This window comes from Protopterus annectens, chromosome 13.part0 (assembly GCF_019279795.1).
Source record: "Protopterus annectens isolate FY-2018-M chromosome 13.part0, PAN1.0, whole genome shotgun sequence".
NCBI lineage: Eukaryota > Metazoa > Chordata > Ceratodontiformes > Protopteridae > Protopterus > Protopterus annectens.
The window spans coordinates 1,095,051,162-1,095,066,422 of NC_056747.1; positions in this window are offsets into that span (position 1 = coordinate 1,095,051,162).

Below are 15,261 nucleotides of genomic sequence, written 5' to 3' on the forward strand. Positions count from 1 at the left end.
AAGCATCCTTGGAGAGGATGGGTAGCAACAGCTGGAGGGTGAGCATTTTGAATTTTGGGATCAGCAGGAAGGTGTTTAGAATGGATAAATTGAGGATGGGGTGCCAGGTGCCCTCTTTTCTGGGTACCAGAAAAAGTCTGGAATAGAAACCTTGGCCTTTCTGTACTGCAGGAACGTGCTCTACTGCCCTCACAGAGAGCAGGGAAAGGACTTGCTTTTGCACCTCTGCCCACTGGTTTGGAGACAGTTCTGGGAACCCTTTTGGAGTTGCAAGTGTGTGAAAAGAAAATTTGCATCCCTGGGACACTATGTTGAGAACCCAGCGGTCATTGGTAATAGTTGCCCAGGTGCTTGTGTGAAAGGAGAGTTTTCCTCCTAGGGGTAAGTGAAGGTGGGCAGAAGGAGGGGGTGGGGGAGGTGAGTCATTGTGAGTTCTTACTATAAGGGGGTGACTTAGAACTCCCTGGTTTTTAAGTGGTGGTAGTCCACTGCTTAGATCTCTGCATTCCCTGTGGCTGCTGTCTGGGGGGTCTGGTTGCCCAGGGTCTGGGGTGAACTGGCTTAGTGGGAGCAGGAAAGGACCAGTGCTTGGTGGGACAATATCTGCTGAACTTGGGTGGCTGGACATGTAAGAAATCCTTAACTGTCTGCATAGATTTTGCTTTTTCTTCCATCTTTTTTAAGACCTCTTCTGCCTTAGTGCCAAATAAGTTGTCTTTGTGCAAGGGGGCATCCAACAATTTAGATTTGACATGGTCTGGCAAGGGCCGTTCCTTAAGCCATGCATGCCTTCTAATGACAGATCCGGTGACTGCTGCCCTGCAAGAAGCTTCTAGGGCATCAAAGCCACAGTGCAAGGTGTGTTTAGTTACTTAACTTGCAGAATGCATTAACTCTTGTAACTCTTTAGATTCTGCACTAGCAGGAAAGAAAGACATTTTTTGTTTGAGGAGTTCCAGGGTATGTTGCTGAAATTTTAGCATATGGAACTGACAATTTAGTGCCCTGATAGCAAGAGTAGCTGAGATGTATACTTTTTTACACATCTGTCTAGTACTCGGGAATCCCTATCTGAGGGGGAGGGATTCTTAGCAGAGGCTGCTTTGATCCCTTTAGGCCCTTGAAAAATTACCTCAGGGTCAGCAGTAGGATTTTTAAAAAGGAATTTGTGTGAATCAGGGACTCTGTAGTACCTGTCTGGTTTTCTGGGTTCAGGGGGGAGGGTGTCAGGAGTCAAGCTGGATTCCAAGAGAACATCCTCCACAACATCCAGGACTGGGGGATGGCCAGGGGTTGTGCTGTGGAAGACCTAAGAATTCCCTGAGTCTCTTTTTAAACTGAGGGTAGTCCTGACTCTCCCAATGGAAATGCTCCATTAAGGTATGAAGGGTTTCCCCAAAGGAGAAATCCTCTGGGGGAGAGGCTGAAGGGATGGAATCGTCTGCATCAGACTCTGAAAGGGTCTCGGTAGCGGCCTGCAAATCCACAGAAGTGGGCATCAGGGGCTGCAAAAGCACCTCACTGAAGACTGGAGAACTGATGACTAGCTTAACAGGAGCGCCGTCGGTAGGTTTGGACCTGTGCGGTCTGTCTCTGTCTTTATCTTTACGGTTTTTCAGAAGATCTGCTGTCGGATGTCTTATCAAAGCCATATCGGAGTTCAAGGACTGTAAGCAAAAATATCTAGCTACAATAAGGGACTGACGATGGATAGTTCTGGCGTTGAACAAAGCACAGAAGCGACAGCGGGGGGCATCGTGGTCTGGGCCTAAGCAAGTGATGCAGTAAGAATGAAAGTCTCGGTGTGGTATTTGCTTTCCACAGGTGAGACAATTGTTAACTTTTTCTGACATCGGTTAGTGCAAGAAAAAAGAATTCCCAATGGGGTACTTAGCTTTAGAAGACTTCAGATTCAATTTGGTAGATGAAACTCAGGTAGCAGCTGACCAGAACTCATGTGAACTGCTTCTGCTTCAGGCTCCACAGCAAGAAAGACTGATGCAATGACATTGGCTGCCTTACTTTATACTACTGACATCCTGACATCAGTCCTCAAGTGACAGCAACCAATGCAGAAATACTAAGCCTCTGGTATTCGGGGCGAAGGAGGGCTACCCTGGCAGGGATAACCCAAATGTGATGACTGCAACAGTGAAACATGAAGAACATCTTCCAGGTTGTTATCTTGTCTCACAAGGCTGGAGATGAGATTTGTTTTAGAAATATAAGGAGACCATTGCCTTTAGTGCCTTCACCTATTGCGGTGGGCCTGAATGCATGGTAGATGTTGAAATACACACTGATGGGGTGCTTTCAATTGTCCAGAACCACATATCCATGATGACGCACTTATTAATGCATTCCAAGCAGTGCCTATAGAGAGTGACGTTTTTTGTTGAGGCCCCTAGCATTGAACAATACCTTTATGTTATCTGGATTCTGATTTGTTGCATTGGAAGCTTTTATATGGGTGGACAAGGTTTTAGCCAATATATGAAAGCCTTGGGGAGATACATGCAGGCCAATAACACTGTTTACCATCTCCTCCCAAGCTGAAAAATATTGGACCTCCCCCCATGAATTCCATAAGAAGCTAAGCCAATTGTTGGAGTCAATAATCCTTTGAACATATTGCAGCATGATTCTCTGTGATGTTGCTCAAGGCCACCAGCCGTGGTCATATATTTGGAGAGCTCCATTATGTCTCTCTTCCTACAGTTCAGTGAGGTATGTCTCACGTTATGTACTCCCACATGTACTATGACTGTGTCATAGGTGTACTTGTGGTGCAAGAACTTGAATGCTTGCATGATGTTGTGAATCCTGGCACCTGATAGGCAACTCACTATGACCCTCGTCTTACTCATTCTGGTGGGTTTTGCATCACTGTGTCTCACTATGGAGTCACCTATGAATAGGATGTTGGATTGTGTGGAGGACTGCCTTATGGGATTTTGAGTTATGACACTGTGAGTCTTAGACACATGTTTCATGGTGGGTGCTACCTGAAATGAGTGTTTGTGAGGTGGCTGACGGTACTTGTTAAATAGGCTATACTTAGGAGGCCTTTGTGGTTTAGGTATGATACTTTTAAGAGCCTCCGCATATGTAGATCTATATGTTTGGTGTGTCTTGTATGTGGTAGGCATAGTGTGGTTTTATGTGTTACTGACAACCTGCTTGCTGTTTGCAGTGGCTTTATGTGAGAACTTTGCCTCCAATAACATTGTATAATTACATCTCACACACACTGTAAGTTTGTTTAAACAGCAGGTGGTTGTCAGTACATAATGCAATCCCTACATTGTCTCAGGATGACCATTTCAACCAAGCTATATCAGTTAACTAAGTGCCAACAGAGAGGTGGCAGAAAATAGAGGGTTGTGGACATGCGTAAGTTGGACTCCAGTCTCTGTCTATAACAGCAAGGCCTATCTAGGCACTGCCTAATTAAATATGAGGGAATGGGGGGGCTTGCAGTACTAAGAGGTGAGAGCATGGTGCTATTTGATGAAAAAAATTTTCTTTAGCTCAGCTAGAATGTTGTATGTAGGTGCACCATATTGCCATTTAGCAGCATTGAGGAACTGATTGAGCAATGGGGCAACACAGAGTTGGGATAATGGGTACTGTGTGCAGGGAGATTCAAGTAGGGACACAAGTCTATAACCATTGCTTAATTCTAAGTTCTTGCATCTGCTGCTGTGGGATGCACAGCTCTTTGAAACTCAACCAAATGGAAGGCAAATATGCACAGGTTACAGCACTTTAAAATAAACAAAGAAAGCATCACAGCCAATAAGTAACAGACTGGGGATTGTCTTTTCATTCAGACTCAACAGAAAAAAGCTGCCTACTTTCATACAACTAAGGATAAATATAACTGTTGCAGTAGCTTATACAAATGAAAATTGAGTTTTAGCTGTTTGTTTGATGCATACACACTGAGGAAGGGTATCATCCGAAAGCTTTGTGGAATTTATAATAAACTTCAGTACTTTTTGGCTCAGTGTGTCTGCTATTTGGAATTCTTTGCTTGGTCACTTGTACAAATGACTCAGACAAGATTCGCTATCTCACAGCAGTACTTCAGCTGCAGCACTTATCTAATGCAATTGATTCCGTAGTTTTAAATTAAATCGCATTAGAAATGCTGGTAAGTAAAGCAGTAAACAAACAAATGGCTAAGTAAATAATCTCTGTGATGCCAAAGGGTTTCGCAGTTTAGTCATGTCTTGTAGTAGGTAAACACAACAGTAGACCTGGTGTGCAGCTCGGTAAAGCTCAACCAAAATGTCACATTGCTCTCTCTCTCTCTCTCTCTCTCTCTCTCACACACACACACACACGCTCTCTCTCTCTCTCTCTCTGTCTCTCTCCCTCTGTTGCTCTCTCTCTCTCTCTCTTTCTCTCTCTCTCTCTCACTCTCTCTCTTTCTCTCTGTCTCTCACTCTATTGCTCTCTCTCTTTCTCTCTCTCTCTCTCACACACACAAACTCCCTCTGTCTCTTTCACTCTGTTGCTCTCTCTCTCTCTCTCTCTCTCTCTCTCTCTCCCTCTCTCCCTCTCTATCTCTCTCTCACTCACTGTCTCTCCCTCTGTCACTCTCTGTCTCACACACATACTTTGTCTTTCTCACTCTCTTTCCTTCGCTCTCTAACTCTCCCTCTGTCTCACTCGCTCTCTCTCTCTCTCTCACACACACACACACATGCACACACACACACACACACACACACACACACACACACACACACACACACACACACACACACATACACACACACACAGTCTCTCAATTTCTCTCTCACACTTTCTCCATCTCTCTCTCTCTCTCTCTCTCAGTCTCAGTCTCTCACTCTCTCTCTCTGTCTCTCCCTTTACCACCACTGGGGTTACCAGGTGCCTTTACAGATAGTTCATAAAGGTTGTTTCTTCAAGTGACTACCCTATGAGCTTATGCTTAGCTCTCTTGTATTTAGAAACTGAAGATTCTCTAATCAAAATATTTGTTGTCTCAAACATTCTGAAGTTATACGTATGTATAACTGCAACCTTAATTAAGAAGATATCTATATACTGGTGTACTGCAGAAGGAAAAAGAAAGAGTATTATTGATAAACAGGAGTGGCAAAAGGTGAGGATGTTGAGGTGAAGAATGATTGTGAGTTGGTGACTGTGTACATGGTATTAGGATGGGGTCATCATTTAAAGCACGATAGTGCTAACTTCCCACTGTATATGTTTCTGTTAGAGGACATTCCACTAGGGGACTAACTGCTTCTGTGCTTCTCAGAGGAGAGATATACTTTTCACTTGTAGACATAGAGAAAAATTACTGTAGCCACAGAGACAGGAGAAATCTTGCCTGGCACACTCATACAGAAATATCTGTTACACTTGCAGCATTTGCACATCTAGGTTTGAGTTGCAACACTTACTATTGCACGGTGTACTGTATGCCAAAACTATGAGAATAGTTATTGAGTCATCCAAGGCTGTATAGTTGAAACATTACAGAGCTGGTAGGTGAATGGTAGCATGTCTGTCTGTCTTTGTCAAACTCTTCCAAAAACTTGCAACCTACTTTGAAATTAAGTCACACGAGGTAAACTGCTTTCCATAGTACTAATTGGAAGATGTTTCTTGTGCCAATTTACAAAAGAGGAGACATAAGCCAAGCAGGTGACTATAGCCCTGTAAGTGTGACATCCATACTTGGTAAGTGTTTTGAATGCTGCCTTTTAAACAATTTAATACAGCAAAAGATATATGGTGCATCCATGGATATTTCAAAACATGGCTTTACAAGTGGCTATTCTACACTAACTAGCCTTATGGATTTATACGATCACACGAAAATTCATGGATAAAGCATTACAGTTGTCCAAAAAAAAATGAAAAGAAATGAAATTCTGTTTTCTTGAGATGAAATCCAAGAATTATACCTGTGATTTTGAAAAGTAATTTCCGGTCATTACCATGATTTTGTTATAATTTAGTAGATGGTGTATGTGGCTGTGAAAAGATCTTTAAAATGAGTGTACCTCATGGATTGGTGTCAGGTCTCATAGTGTTTAATCTTGTAGAAAATCCTTTTCTAGATAATCAGGCATGCTTAGCAAAGAATATGGACAATCACAAAACTGGTATGATCATAACATCTAATAAGGATATAAGTAAATCAAATTATTATATTACAAGTATTTGAAACTGGGAGCAAATGTTAGACTTTTATAGTTCAACACATAAAAGTGCAAGTATAAAGTGCTTTAGGAAACGCTCACTGAATTACAGAATTTGCTTGTTCGATATATGCTTAGAGCAAGTTAAAGTGTTTGAAGAGTTTGATACTCTAATAAACAACAAATTAAGTTTTAAGGAACACACTTTTATCTTATGTTCTCATCATCCTCCTTCATATTTATATAAAATTTGTATCAGATCTATCTTAGAATATAACTTAACCTTTCATTCGTACAGTTTAAAGCAGGTATCTTTGAGGCTGAGCAATCCAGATTTACCAAGATAATTCTTCATTTGAAAATTCAAACTTACACAGAAAGGCTTCAGAGACAGAATATATATATATATATATATATATATATATATATATATATATATATATATATATTTTTTTTTTTTTTTTATTTTACATTTGTTGACCGGGATAGTCCAACTGGATGCATGTCCATTTTCAGCGGAGGCCTGGGGAGAAAAGCTCCAAGGGTAAGCAGATACAGCATTACATAATACCAGCATTACATATTACAAACAGACTATTTACAGAGATTACATAAGTAAGCAAGTTAAACAAGTAAATATATATATATATATATATATATATATATATATATATATATATATATATATATATATATATATATATATATATATATATATATATATATACACATATATGGGTCCACTTTGTAATTTTGAAATACTGAAATCCCAAATTTTAGTATTTCAAAATTACATACCCGAAATCACATAATCACGAAAACACAGAAGCGTGAAATTCAAAAACCCAACGCACGATGTTGGAATTTCACACTTCTAGTGATACGGTGTGTGAATGGATGGGTGGAAGTTTAGGTAAGTATATATGTGCATGTGTGTTGTGTGTTCGTTAGGTGCTTTAGTGTGTGTCAGTGTGTATTGTGACTATGATTTGTGTGTGTGTGTGAGGGACTGTGAAATGTGTGGGTGTGAGTTTCCTTTGTGTGTTTGTGCGATCTCAGAGTTAGTATATTTAAGTAGGGGGTGTGGGGGGTACAGCCCCCCACATGTGGGGTGCAGGGGTTCTTGCCCCCTGCTTATCTGTAGTGTAGGATTATCTGTTTGATTGTGGGTTGAAGTTGTGTGTAGTTGTATGTGTGTGCTGTATGTGTATTGTGTGTTTGGCATTTTAAATTTTGCGGTTATGGGGTTTCTGTATTTAGTGTTTTTGGCTTTGTAAGTCCGCAATACTGAAATTCGGGATTTCAGTATTTCGGGATTACAAAGTGGATCCATATATATATATATATATATATATATATATATATATATATATATATATATATATATATATATACAGAGAGTGACAGAGAGAGAGAGAGCGAGCACTGCATACATATTGTTGCATCATAAGCTGAACTTAGCCTTTCAGGTACAGGTCTCTGTAACATATGGGTTATCATACCTGACAGATAAGGACAGATCTACAAGGCGTATCCTCAAAGATGTACGCATATGGAGTTAAACAGAACTAAAGAATGAGACACATTCATAAGTCAGATATTAGCCATCCTGTAAAATAAACAGCCTAAATCAATTAAACTTGTTAGCCACTTATATATTTTCAAAGTTAATGTGGACTCAGCAATAAGGGAAAAACTCTTGTGTGACATGAAGGAGTGAGTGTTTCTTGTTGACCTTTAGGCTAGAGCACTGTTCTCTAAACCTATGATCTTACAGGTTGCCTGCAGCATAATCGTGTCTTTGAAAGTGATGTGTTTCAATATCAAAAATGCAATTGATAGAGAAAAAAATGTTTTTTACTCAGCTGTTGCCCTACTAACTCATGCATCAATACACCTCCTGCCCATCCATCTATCTAGTCATTCATCCATCCTTCCATTCAACCATTCATTTTCTAAAGCATTCCCCTTTGTAGATCATGATGGTAGCAAGCTCAGCAGGACAGATCAAATTCCACTCAGTGTCCTCATAAACAATCCCCAGTTCATCTACGAGGATCCACATACATTCTCAAAAAAAGTGTGGTATATTCTCTCTCCAGTATGTCCATGGCCTTCCCCAGGGTACCCTCGCAGTCGGCCATGACTTGTATATCTCCTACTGGAGGTACTCAGAAGATATCCTCATTAGACACCCAAACCACCTGAACTAACTTCTCAACTGACCTAAGAAGTAGCTCTACCTTCAGATGCCCTCAAGCTGCTGCGCTTCTCATTCTGTCACAGACAGCAAGTCCAGTAGCCCTAGAAAGAACCCTTATTTCTGCATTCTGTATTGCTGGGTTCTTTCTGTGAGCCATATCACAATGGTTAATAATGGAACTTATCATAACAGAGGGACACTAACTGACTGACTGATAAAGTGAGAACTTCATGCTATGAATGTGCTCTCACTTCACCACTAAAGTTGAGTACAATACCTGCCTTACTGCTGCCGCTGTGCCCATCTGCTGTTAATCTTCTAATCTACTCTGCATTCTTTCGGCTTTTCCTGGTTAGGGGTCGTCACAGCGGAACTCCAGTCTGCTAATGATTGGCAGTGGATTTTTACAGTGCCGAGATGCCAGCCTGGCACCCAACCTTCAAAGAAGGAACACCCATTCACACACGCACCTACCTGCATGTCTTTAAACATCACTCAACCGCAGGGAAGGCATGCAGCCTCCACACAGAAGGCGCTCCAGCCGAGAAACAAATGGCAGAACCTCTTGCTGTGAAGTGACAATGCTAACCGCTGCACCACCGCGGCCAATCTAATCTACTTTGCATTGCTCATGATCAATTAAACTCATCCAGATGGGGTATCTGCTTCCCTCTCTACTGCACAGAGCAATCTATTCTTTTCCAGAAGAAAATAATGGCTTCTAATTTGAAAGTGTTGATTTTCAACTCATTTGCTTCCCAGTCAGCAGAGAACTGCACCACTGTATGCTGGGGACCACAGTAACTTCAGCCCAGTAGGACAGCATTGTCTGTACTGCAAACAACAAAGATACAACTCTTAATCCCCAAACAGGATAATCTGCAAACCTTGGCTGCATCTTGATATCCTCTTTTAGAAAATCATGGACTGGAGGGGAGACAAGGAGCATGCTGTCAAGAGTCCTGTGGCCACCTTGAGCATATCTGACATAATGCCAAGAATCCAGACACAACACCTCTTCCACTAATGCAGGGACTGATTAGCATGCAATGATGGTTCTGAGACTCTTTACAGCTCTAGTACCTTTGACATGACATTCCAGGATACGTGATCATATACCTTCTCTAAGTCCACAAAAAACATAAAGACCCTACTAGTGAATGCCCACTTCATCTGCAATGTCTCTAAAAAGACAAATAGTTAATGCACTCTTCCATAACCAGGATGAACTCTTTATTGTACCTCCTAAGCCAACAGCTGAGCTAATAGACAGAATCTCCTTTCCAGTACCCTTGTAAAGAATTTTCAGGAAGGCTAAGGAACGGTATACATTCATTTCTTTGAAAAGCATTTGTGCAGTCGTACGTTTGTACGACTTTAAATGCCGAAAAACAAAAGTCCGAACATAACATGATTTTGAAAATGGAAATCTGGAAAACCAGATTCAACCATTTTCGAAATCTAAAAATCTACATACAGCGTTATGCAGGGGGCAAGCCCCCCTGCACCCCCCACCCCCCCCAACTTTAATAGACAAACTCCAAGATCGTACTACATCGCACTCACACTACAGTGAGGAAAAGGGTTCATTTCCCAATCCTCGCTATAGTGCGATCTGCACCCAAAAATGCCGACTTTGAATGAGCAAATGCCAATGTGCATTCGCTCATTGGAAGTCGCACAGTTTATTTTGGCATTTGACGAGGGAAAGTTGGTTCACACAGCCTATCTTGATCTCGCCAAGGCATTTGACACCATTCCTCATTCGGGTATTATAGAAAAACTCACCAGCCTAAACATAAACCCCTACGTCACAAGATGGGTTGCCAACTGGCTTACAGTCAGAACTCACATGGTAAAAATAGTTGGCTCCAGGTCCGACTCTAAACCAGTCACAAGTGGTGTCCCGTAAGGCTCGGTTCTGGGACCCCTACTATTCGGCATATATTTCTCAGAAGTGCAGGCAAACACAGGAGGACTATGGCTAACCAAGTTCACCAATGACTGCAAACTGGGAGCCATAATCGACTCTCCGGTTAACATGGACATCCTTCAAAAAGGCCTTACTGAGACAGACACCTAGTGTCAAAGTCCTGGCCTCAAGTTAAATGCCAAGAAATGCATAGTCATCCCGTTTGGGAAAAACAAAATACCCACGAATTACCACATAGGTGGCAGCCCCCTTAATACAGAAGAGGTAATAAGAGATTTGGGGACCCAGGTAGATAGTAATCTCTCCTTTGACAATCATACTGCCAAAGTAGTTAGGAAATCCTTCTATGTGGCCCATCTAATTACTAAGGGGTTCACATCGTCACTCATCAGACCCATCATAGAGTACAATGCCCCATTTGGAATGTACCTCACAAGACACTTCCAACAGCTGGAAAGACCACAAAAGCACCTCACCAAGAGGATTACTGGCATCAAACATATGTCCTATGCAGCCCGACTGAAAAAACTCTGGCTGTACTCAGTGGCATATTGCTTACTCAGAGGTGATCTCTGCCTGACTTACAAAGCCATGTCCAACTCAGAATTGATGGACATGCTCCACCTAAAGAAATCCAAGTCACTGCAAGCCACACGCTCTAGTGAGCTAAACCTTGCCACAACAATAAATAGAACATGCTGGAGGGATAGATTCCTGTCACAGAGACTCCCCATGCTTTGGAACAAAATTCCTAACTACATTAGGCAGAGCTCCTCTCTAACACTCTTCAAGAGAAGCCTTGATGAGTGGATGGGTAACAAAAAATACACCCCTGGGATCACTTCATTGGCTCTGCTTGACAGAGGCTCAGTTAATTAATCAATGGGGTGGCGAAAGCCGACATACTCTGGCTAGGCTTATAAATGCCCTTGGGCAGATAGCCTAGTACATACCTATGAACCTATGAACCTATGAGAGATCTGGAGGTTGTACTTTTGCACTTTGGCGAATCGTACAACCTCCTTACGAAAAAAATTAATGTATAATCTAAGGAACATGATCCATCTATAATTGGAACACACCCTCCTATCACACTTTCTGAAAATGGTTATAACCACCTTAGTTTGGCAGTTCAAAGGTACTGTTCCTTTTTCCAATGCAACATTGAAAAGGCATGCTAATTATGACACTTCAGTGATATCTATTGTCCCCCAGATGTTTGCAGATGGCTTTCTTTTATTCATGAAGCCTTTTCACCTTGAAGCTGTTTAACTACTACAATAGAGTCATCTAAAGAAGTCAATCTAATCCTACCATTTACTAAGGGAGGGCAAGATCACTGGGTTAATGCATTCATAAAAGTCCTATTTCTACCCTCTGTCAATGTTTCCATTAGAGGTCAGTGTTTCTCTATCTTTGCTGAGAACAGGTTAGCCAATATCCCATCGCCTTCCCCTGAGTTACCAGATGGTTTGCCAGATCCTCTTAGAAGCCATCCAAATGTCTTTCACCACAGGCTAACCGACACATCTGATAACCAAACCTTTACTCTTCAGACTGCTACAGCTGCTGCATGTTTTTTTGAGGTGGGTTATGTTGTTGCCTATCAGTCAGATCTGTAGACTTCCCTGTTAGCATTGCTCAGAAAGTATCTTCCTTTAACCTGACAACTTCCTTCATTGCTAATCTTCACAAGCAGGTCCTTAGATAGCTTCCATGACAAGCAGCAGGCATGATCTCTGCATTTTTGGGTCTTTCCCTGTATAAGTACTGTCGCGCATCTTGTGTATCTGAATAATATGATGAGGCTGGGTTTTTGTAAAGTAGTTTATTACACACAAACATATCCATTAAGTACAAAAGAAGTAATTAGGGATTTGGGGACCCAAGTAGATAGCAATCTCTCCTTTGACAATCACGTTGCCAAAGTGGTTAGAAAGACCTTCTATATAGCCCACCTTATCACAAAAGGGTTCACATCTAGATGAAGAGAGGTCATTGTGCCCCTCTACTCATCACTCATCAGGCCCATAATTGTATACAATGCCCCATTTGGGATGTACCTTACCCGACATCTGCAGTAACTGGAAAGACCCCAAAAGTACCTCACCAAGAGGATCAAGGGACTCAAACAGATGCCCTACGCAGTTAGGCTATAGAAACTCCAGCTCTACTCAGTTGCTTACCGCCTACTCAGAGGCGATCTGTGCCTGACGTATAAAGCCATGTCCAAACCAGAATTAATGGACATGCTCCACCTCAGGAAATCCAAATCCCTTAGAGCTACATGCTCCAGGGAATTAAACCTCAGCACAGAAATAAATAGGACATGCTGGAGGGACAGATTCATATCCCAGAGGCTCCCCTCACTCTGGAACAAAATCCCAATTCATGTTAGGCAGAGCCCCTCAATGACCGTCTTCAAGAGAAATCTTGACGAGTGGATGAGAGATCATAGGTTTACCCCTGGGATCTCTTCTGTGTCCCTACTAGACAGAGACACAGTAAACTAACCTTAAAAGGGCTATCTTCTGTGACCTACTATACAGAGGTACAGTCAACCAATCTAAAAGGGTGGTGAAAGCCAAACACACTCTGGCTAGGCTTATAAATGCCCTAGGCCAGATAGCCTAGTATCAACCTATGAACCTATGAACCTAAGGATGGATAGTAGGAACATTAAACTTAAATGAACTAACTAACTCACTAACTGCTATACACATACATGCGTTCACTCTGGCTGCTCACTCAAAATGGCACTCTTGCTTGCACGTGCTCAGTTTTTATATGCACGTTCCCACTGACTAGAATGCTTCTTAAAGGTACATCACACACTCTGATCTACATCCTCCCTCTTTTGACTAAGCTGTCTCATATTGACAATGACAATTGAATAGGCATGCAATTATACAGACAATAATAAACAAAACAACAATCATGTCCAGGTTGCTGTGTATCTGGGATTAGGTCTTGAGATACAACCTGACTTCATAATGTAATAGTTAGAACTGGGTTTAACAACAGGGACAATCACTGGGGAATGTTCTGATTCAGGATGTTCAGGGACATTTTCAGGAGCAGGAATAGAAGATGGAAGGTTCTCTGGAACAGGAACATTGGACAAATCACCTGGGAATTAAAGCCTCCATTACAGGCAAGATGCTGTAACACTGGCTCAGATACCGGTAATAAATGTTCCCAATTACTCTGAAATTCCATTCCCTGTGATTCCACAATGTAAGATCTCGATTCTTCACACAAACTTTTCACAAGTCCAATCTGATCAAATCCTTTTGCTGTCTGCATCCTCACTCTCTCCTTCTTTTAACAGGCTCAGAGGTTTGCTGGTTTTGTCGTAGTAGGGCAAATGCTTTTTTAGGAGTTGAGCTTTTACTGTTTTTTTTTTTTTTTTTTTTTTTTTAGCACATGGAGACACCAAATTCTTACTGATTGGTAATGTGGTTCTGATTTGTCTCGACATAAGTCTCTGAGCAGGTGAACCGAGTAAATTATCACGAGGAATGTTTCTGAGAGTAAGCAAGTTTAGAAAAACATCAGTATTGTCACGTTTGGATCTCTCTAACAGCTGTTTTGCACTTTGAACTGCATGATCAGCCAAGCCGTTTGACTGTGGGTATTCAAGACTACTTGTAATATGAACGAAGTCCCACATTTCAGCAAATCTTTTGAACTGCTGACTTGTAAACTGTGCACTGTTGTCAGAAATGACTTTTTGCAGACTAACATGGACAGAAAACTGTCTGTTCAACTTAGTAATGACAGTATTGGATGTTGGATTGGGAAGTAGGTCAATCTCAAATCATTTAAATAAGAGTCTACTAACACCAAGTAATGTTGACCATTCCACTCAAAGATATCTGTAGCTACCATCGGCCAAGGTATTTCAGGAATCTGGCTTAAATGAAGTGGTTCTTTTTGTTGATGCAGTTTAGTACTATTACAAAAAGAACAAGAAGAAATTTCTTTCTCAGTATCTTTTGACACAGAAGGCCAAAATACTAGTCCTCTTACCCTTTTCTTGGTAGAAGTTCCTGGGTGGCCATGATGCAAAATCTTAATATACTCTTGTTGCAAGGATTTTGTAACAATCACGTTTGGACCTTTCATGATGACACTATTGTCTGACAAAATTTCGTCTCTGTAAGGAAAATACTGTCATACATCTAGTGGTAAACAAGATGGCTTTGAAGGCCATCCTTGACTGATAAAGTGGTTGAGCTTCTGCAGAACTGGATCTGAAGCTGTGTGAGTTCTAAGCGCATCAAGATGTGTGGAAGAAAAATTTCTCACTTCCATGACTTCAAAATCAGGTTTCTCATTTTCATGCTGTTCAGTGTTTTTTCTGAGAGATCGGGATAAAGTATCAGCAAGATAAAGAGGTTTGCCTTTTGTGTAAACAAGATTGAAATTGTACTTTTGCAATTTGAGAATCATGCATTGCAATCTCACTGGAGTTGTGTGCATTAGATTTCTCAAAATAGTGACCATAAGTGGTGGTCAGTTTCAATTTGGATAGGTTGGTCATAAATATAATCATGAAACTTCGAACATGCAACACAATTGCCAAGGGCTCTTTTTCAATTTGTCATACTTCATTTTGGGTTGGGTTAGAGTTCTCGATGCATAGGCTACTGGTCTTCTCTCTTGAAGAATGACTGCACTAAGACCAAACTTAGAAGCATCGCAGGAAATAGTTACTGGTTAGTTAACATCATAATATCTTAAGGTGGGGGGCTGACAATTTTCTGTTTCAGGACATCAAATGCTCTTTGGTGTTGTTCCAACCAAGACGAGATTACATCTTTATGTGTCAGCTCTCTGAGAGGTGCTGAAAGTTGACTCAGATCTCAAATAAACTTGCCTATATAGTTGACCATGCCAACAAAATATTGTAAGGCTTGGACATTGGAGCTGGCAGC